This window comes from Felis catus, chromosome B3 (genome assembly GCF_018350175.1).
Source record: "Felis catus isolate Fca126 chromosome B3, F.catus_Fca126_mat1.0, whole genome shotgun sequence".
Taxonomy (NCBI): Eukaryota; Metazoa; Chordata; class Mammalia; order Carnivora; family Felidae; genus Felis; species Felis catus.
In genome coordinates, this window is record NC_058373.1 from 75,527,779 (window position 1) to 75,535,362 (window position 7,584).

General features: G+C 45.9%; 1 pseudogene; it reads right to left on the reverse strand.

The window, feature by feature from the left end:
• Nucleotides 1–3,031: 3,031 nt before the first annotated feature.
• LOC101100219 lies at nt 3,032–3,413 on the reverse strand (annotated as a pseudogene).
• Nucleotides 3,414–7,584: the final 4,171 nt, after the last annotated feature.

Genomic DNA, 7,584 nt, shown 5'->3' on the forward strand with positions numbered 1-7,584 from the left:
TTTTGATTTTGCCTCGGGTCACGATCTCACGGTTGGTGAGTTTGAGCCCTGCATCGGGCTCCTCGCTGCCTGTGCAGAGCCTCCTTGGGTTTCTCTTTCCCCCTCGCCTGCTTGTGCTCTCTCTCGCTCTCAAAATAACTAAATAAACTTAAAAAAAAGAGAGAAGTGGCTGACCAGATGTAGGAGGACACTGATTTCAGATGCAGGGAACAGCAACTGACAAAAGAGGTGAGAAAGCCTGGGAGGCCTAGGCTGGGCTTGCAGGACATGGGGCATGTCTGGGGCATGGGGAATGTGGAGGTGTCCAAGAGAAGGGACGGGTGGAAAGGAGAGAGTCTGGGTTGGATCATGGGGGCCTCATGTGCCTTCCTACAGAATCGGAGCTAAGGCTACAGGACTGGAAAGCCACAGGCGAATTTAAGCAGAAGGACATTATGATATGTGCTTTTGAAAAGCGTTTGGCTCCCGTGTGGCTGATGGCTTAGAATGGGGCAAGGATAGAGGCAGGAAGATGATAATGAAATTCATGCTGGGAAGAGTTGTAAGGTTCTGAGTCAAGGCAGAGGCAATGAAAATCGAAAGAAAAGATTTGAGGGACATTAAGGGAGTACAATTGACAGAATTTGGTCCCATTTTGACAGAGATGGAGAAATACAGCATAATTCCCAGACTTATCTTTTTTCTGCTTAAGTAACCAGATGGACTTCATAATAATAAAGGGATTGTACTGTAAAAATAGCTGACATTTATTGAGCACTTTCTATGTGCTAAGTAGTTTAAGTATATTGCCTCACTTTATCTTTAAAATAACACTGTGGAGCAGATCCTATTAAGCACATTTTACAAATAGGAAAATGGAGGCATGGAAAAGGCCAGCATCTTCCCCAGGATCATGTATTATGTGCCCAAACCGGGATCTGAATACAGGTGTGGACACCACCCGAATCTGACGTTTCAGCACTCTCCTATTTTGTCCACCGGGGAGGGATTCAGTTCGGGGGAGAGATGATGAGTCCTGTTTTGAACATGCAGGTGGATTTCTAGCAGCTGGTTGTGATATGGCTTTGAAGGTCCAGTGAGTGATCTGATCTGGAGCCAGATACTTAGGGAAGGAGCCAGAGAGACAACCAGGAGTCCACTGAATTGTTCAAAATGTGACCTACTGTGCTCCTGAGCTGGTTTCGTATCTTTTGTTACTCCACAAGAGAAGGAAGGCATGATCTTCTTCGGCAGGGTCAGGCCCAGCTGCCACAGCCCGCCCCGGAGCCTCAACCCCACTCATCACCATGCCTCTGTGACAGGAGTGGGTTAAGTTTGCTCCACTTTCTCTTTTCCTTATGATGATTCTTATCATGAGAACACATTAATCTTTTGCTATTTTCTGTTTTCATTACAATCTTTGTCACACAAGTGGAGCATCAGAATGTTAATGCCTCGTATCTTCTGTGAAGAATTGGTAGAATTCTCCATTGCTTTGACCTTTCCAATGTTCTGTGTTTCGATTGGGTCTGGAAGTTGATGATTAATGATAATTACAATAATTACACCAAGGGACTCGAAATATAAATTACCAAATGTTCAAAGGAAGCCACTTGAAACCTTTAATAGAATCTTGAACAATCTCTGTCCAAATGTTCCTACTTCCTCCATCAGACATCCCTCGGTGAGTAGGTTGGGAGAGATTCAGCCTAGGTTGTAGCCAGAAGAATAAAAGAGCTGTGATTTGTGAGCCATGTTTTAGTTATATGAAGGGGGAAAAAAAGAAATCAATTTTTAAATCAATAGAATGGTCCTTCGCCCAAACAGCTTTGCTTAACAAAGAGTGAGCATTCCATAAAACAAGACTTCGCTTTCGATTCAGATCATTAACTACGATTCCCATTAGGCAGGAGGTGCCACGGGGAAAGGGGATATTTACTTGTCTCCTCTGCTCTGGTTTCTTGGCTTTAATTTTAGGGAGGTGTGGCCTTTCATACGGAGAGTTAGGACTCTATGTGGCCTTTGCTCCTTGGCCCGCAGACGACAACCACACCTGGCACTGATATTAGCGTAATCATATTTTCTGTGAACTTTTGCCGTGGGCAAGATGCAGATTCCCCGATGCTTTAAAAACAGTAAGTATTAAAATGCACTGGAATGAGGGTTTCATCTTGAGACCCCTGGTTACTTTCTTCCTGCGGCAGTAAATTGTACCTTATGTTGTGATAACCAGTGCGGTATATAAAGTATCCCTATCCAGAAGGTTGAAGAAGTTGCCATCATGCTAGGCTTTCAAAGGGAAGGATTTAGGATGACCAGACATCTAAACACATCTGTGGATGGTCACTATGGAGCATTTTTCCACAGGATGACAGAATGGAAAGAACAATCTCTTGCTACAGTTTTGACACACTCAAATACAGGCATCCTGTTGCCCTTCGACTCTGCCAGGTTATGTTATGGCATACACTATTTCTTTAAACAAATACTTTTTTCATGTTTATTTATTTTTGAGAGAGAGACAGAGTGTGAGCAGGGGAAGGGCAGGGAGAGAGGGAGACACAGAATCCGAAGCAGGGTCCAGGCTCTGAGCTGTCAGCACAGAGCCCGATGCAGGGCTGGAACCCCCGAACCGTGAGATCATGACGTGAGTCAAACTCGGTTGCTTAAGTGACTGAGCCACCCAGGTGCCCTGGCATAAACTGTTTCTAATTAGCATGATCCAGACTTTCAACATTTAGAAATCTATGCATTGAGGCTATAGTGGGAGAGGAAAAGAATGTCTAGAGAAGAATGATGGAAAGTCCTTACAGTGTCCTTCTCTAGTCATATCTAGGACACCGTGGGTTTTCCCTGAGGCCAGGATTGACTGAAACTGTGTACTACATGTGAGAGCTTTTGCACCAGGCGAGATGTGGATTTCCTGAGGTTCGTTGGTTGGTTGGTTGGTTGGTTGGTTTGCAATGAAAGGAAAACTTGATTGAGGCCCACGGGCCTTGGGGCTCAGGCCAGATGTCACCCTGCAGACAAAGGAAGGGCCGGTGGATGAGCCTTATGTAACCTTCTTCTTGGGGTGCAGGTTGTTGGTGTGGCTCTACTTCTTGTGGCACTTGACAGCGCGGGGTGCGGGCGAGCCTGACTCTTGCGGCAGACCGTCGTGTCGCAGTTGTATTTCTGAACCAGCTGGCAGAGGGAAGGCTCAGTGGTGCCACCCTGCAGGTGAAGCGCCAAGTGCAGGGTGGACTCTTTCTGCGTATTGTAGTCTGAGAGGGTGCAACCATCATCTAGCTGTGTGCCCACAGAAAGCAGACGCTGCTGGTCAGGCGGGATGGCCTCCTTGTCTTGGATTGTGGCTCTGACATTCTCAGTGGTGTCATGGGCTCAGCCTCAAGGGTGATGGTCTCGCCCGTCAGGGTCTCCGCAAAGATCTGCATCTCTGTGTCTGATGCAGGGCCGCTGCCTCCGGCCTGCTCGACCACCTTTTTTGAAGAGAGTTTCGTTTTGTTTTTAATAACATAGTAAGAGGTAGGCAGCCCAGGGTGGCTTTTCTGGCCAGGAGACAGCAACCTTCCCTCTTGAGTTTGCTCTGGAACCCACAGGGCCTGAGGGCACCGTGCATATTCTCAGAGGTGTGGTGCAGTGTTGGCTCTGAGGGTTCTCAAGTTCAGGTAGGCTGACCCTAGTTCAGATGGTCCTGGTACTTTGGGGTATGGTTCCTTTCCCCAAAAGATCCTAGATCCTGTTGGACCCTAGGGGTTTCTGATGAATCAGTCTGGTGCATGCCTACACGGTTTCAAGTAAAACCTAACTTTTAAGAGCATTTTATGAGTATATTTATGAAGAACACGGTGCCGAGTATGTGTATACGTGGCATGCAAACATATTTCTTCTCATCTTAAAGTTTCCCTCTTGAGAGGTGCCACACTTCTTCTTGGCCTCCATTCCATCCCAGAGGATATAGGTATGGGATGAGAGGTTTAGTCCATCGTGCTAACGGGAGCATGACCATCCGAGTCAAGTTTTGTCACTATTGTTACCGCTTCTTCCCCATACTTTGCTTTTGTAGCGGAGACAGAGCCTTAGCAGGGTGCACTTGAATTCAACCTGGAAGCCCGGTCAGTTAATAAATGAATCAAGAAGCATTTGGTAAGTTCTTTGCCTCAAGTGGCGGTATGCTGGTTTTGAGCTTTTTATTCTGCCGAGATATTCAGAGCTTGTAAACATGAACTCAAAGAAATTCAGACTGTGACAGTTGATCTTGTAACCTGGGCAGTTACTACTATATTAAATTGCATCCTGATCATTTGGAAAGCACAATGCTTTTGATCAGCTATTGAGGTCATGTTTGTGGGGTCAAGTATCCCATTATACTCGTATTTTCTTCCAAATGGATTCTCACCTTTATTTTATTCTGCTGGTTGTTTTTCTGGCCTATTATTACAGCTATTATTGCAGCCTTAAAAATAACTCCTATTCCCACTCCCAGAAGTTAAAGGCAACACTCCTAAAAAAAAAAATAAGTGTATCTGATGAAAAAGTTAATATACTAACTTCTCCTTTTGTGTGACTATGAAGTGTGTGTGTGTGTGTGTGTGTGTGTGTGTGTGTGTGTGTGTTTTGAGGACGACAAAAAGAGAGTTTGTTAACACACATTTGGACCTGAACTCAGAGTGATCGAAGGCAGATTCCCTCGTCTTAGCCAAGTGGAGAGAAAAAGGGTTCAGACGCACAAGAAAAATAAAAGTGTCAGTACTGGAAGGGACATATGGCAATACTGGGCAATATGCGAGGAACCAATGCAAATGCTACAAGCCAAGTGTTGTTTGGAGGCTGCTTAATGAGTGTGGAAAATGACCCAACTTCTAAGGTTCTATAACTGCCTCACTTAGCTTTGATTTTTATAAATAGTCACATTTGTTCCAACCCTGTCTCCACATCCTGTTAGTAATATCGGTCAATTTATATACGTCGAGTGGGAAGTACATTAATTTAGATTCCCTGAACATCTGCTGGTGCCTAGATGGACTTGAACCGAAATTAAAATCATTGAGTCATTCACCCCACAAATATTTATTGAGCATCCCAGGGCCTCTGCAGTCTGTCAGAAGGCTCCCTCAGCAACCAAGGGCACTCTGTGAGAGGAGACACCCATGAGAATTGCAGAAAGAAATAAAAAGCCAGTTGGAGCAGGCCCTGGAGAATTCACTCGTCTCTTCCTTTGTGATTGTTGCCGTTCCCAAGACTTTGATCCACTGTGGGTCTAGATTCCCAACTTGTATTTGAGATTGGCTTTTCCGGGTTTGTGTCTCCTTGTTTCTGGATTCACTTCTCCTTCTTCAGCTGGTACCTCTTTCTTTTTAGACCCATTTGATTTCCTGACTCTGCACTCCAGCCATAAGGGCTTCAAACCCTACCTTCCAGCTCTTTTTCTGAATATGTGGAGATGGACCTATGATGGGGATGGGGAGGGAATAAGACAAAGTCCCCACAGTCCGGGAGCCGTAGACCAGGTGCTCTTTATCGTGCAATAGAACAGGCTCTTGTGCTAAATGAGGGAGAAACAGCATAGCCCGAATGTCCTTGGCGGTTTCCAAGGTCTTGTCAATTTGGGTATGACTGAAAGATTCCGTGGCTCCTTCTGCCATGCCCATCTCCACACCTTAAAGTCAGTGCTGATGGTGCTCGGGCATGACCACAGGCTGTTGCTGGGCACGAACTAAGCCAAATGGGGCGAAAGGTGGAACTAGTTTCCAAAACCGGCTCTCTGTAAGCCTGCTTTCGCTCTTTCCTGCCCATATCCTGCAGGGTGTGATAATCACTTGCTCATTGATTCAACCTCTTCTGGTGTGGCGTGGAAGCTATTGTAATCAATTAAGGTCACAAGGATCCTATTTGTGTTCCATGTAACAGCCTTGGAGTGATTCCCTACCACCATGAAATAGTTAATTCACTGTCAGAATGGCCCCTCTAAAAACTGAGATCAACTGACTCACTATGTTTCCTGATCTTGTCTTTCACACGCACTGTTGTATCACTCACACTGAGGTCCCTTTCTTAAATGATCACCGTATGTCGGCACCAGGGTCGTGTTTGTGTACATGATAACACACGTTCACCAGGTTGTAACCTTCATGATTTGCAGAATTTCTATCACGTGTGCATTTTGTGTAACAATTGTAGTTTGTGGACCCGTAATAAATATGAAATAATCACCCTCACCAGGGAGCCCTCCAGACCTATTGTACCCAATGCAATGAATGCCTTTCAATATCCTGGTTCACTGTTGCTGCCCTCCATAGTTTGCACATGGACACTAACCTTCCGGATTTATACATTTCTCTCACTTATAGGGCTCCCGAAAGCTTACGTCTTCCATGGAATTCTTTAGGAACAACGTTCACTTTGTGATTCCCCTGAAAGCTGAAAACTCAAAGCACTGAGCAAACCGAAAAGTCAAAGCAAAATCCCCTCGTCCTCTTGATCATTAATCACCGGCTGGGTGTGTGTGTCAGAACTTGGTGCCGCTCTGATTTCTCTCCTATGCCCTTCGGGCAGAAACCTCTTCTTATTTGTGTCTTCCGGAGCACCCAGTACACTGCCGGAGCTCCATAAATAATTAATCTCGCCAATAATAACGGGAAGCAGAAGCTTCCAAGAGTCTTCCTTTCCCCCGTTCTGCGAAACTGGTGTTATGGTATTTTGACTATCAAAACAATGATTAAGCGGCTTTGGCACACTTTCTGTTTGGGCTAAATGCGATTTTGCTAATGCACTATCTCATTCCTCCCTCCCCCAACACTCGTATTTTAATGATTTCTAATTAATATTGTAATATTTCTTGAATAATTCATGTTTTTAAACAAGAAAGGCTGGCATAAATTTATGTCAATCTGTTTGTGTATTGCAGCACCGTGCACAACAAACAAACACAGTCTGCTTCCCTTGGAGACTAGGGGAAGAGGCAACAGAAAAGAGAAGCATCACAGTATGGGGCTAGATTCACGTTCCTCCCCAAAAGAGGGAGGCTCCCAGGTTGCCCTCTGAGGTTTCCAGGCAGACACCTTTGTCTTCGCCGACACCCCCTTATCATTTCATTATTTTTTCCTCCTGACAGGCGCCTGAGGCCCTCAAGCTGTACGTCGTTACCCTGAACCCTCCTCCTGTCCTCCCTCCCCAGCTGTTCCCTGAACTCCATGTCCTCTAACCGCCAGCCCCATCACAGATTTGTCTTTGTGCCTCTCTGGACATTGCTCAAGGATAGGCGCAAACTGCAATCTGACTAGTCAGGACGACGTGGCTAAAAATCAGGGGTAGACTTCTTCATTTAGTAGACAAGTATTTGATGAGCACCTGCTTCCTGCTCAGAACCCTACAGAGCCGGAGGGCGCTAGAGCATTGGGTAACCTCAGCCAAGTAACGCGATTGTTCCTTTATAGGGGCTCCTGAGGGCACCTGGGAGGCTCAGTTGGTTAAGTGTCGGACTTTGGCTCAGGTCATGATCTTGCGATTCCTGTGTTCAAGCCCCGCGTCAGGCTCTGTGCTCACAGCCACATCGGAGCCTGCAGCCTGCTTCGGATTCTGTGTCTCCCCCTCTCTCTCTGCCCC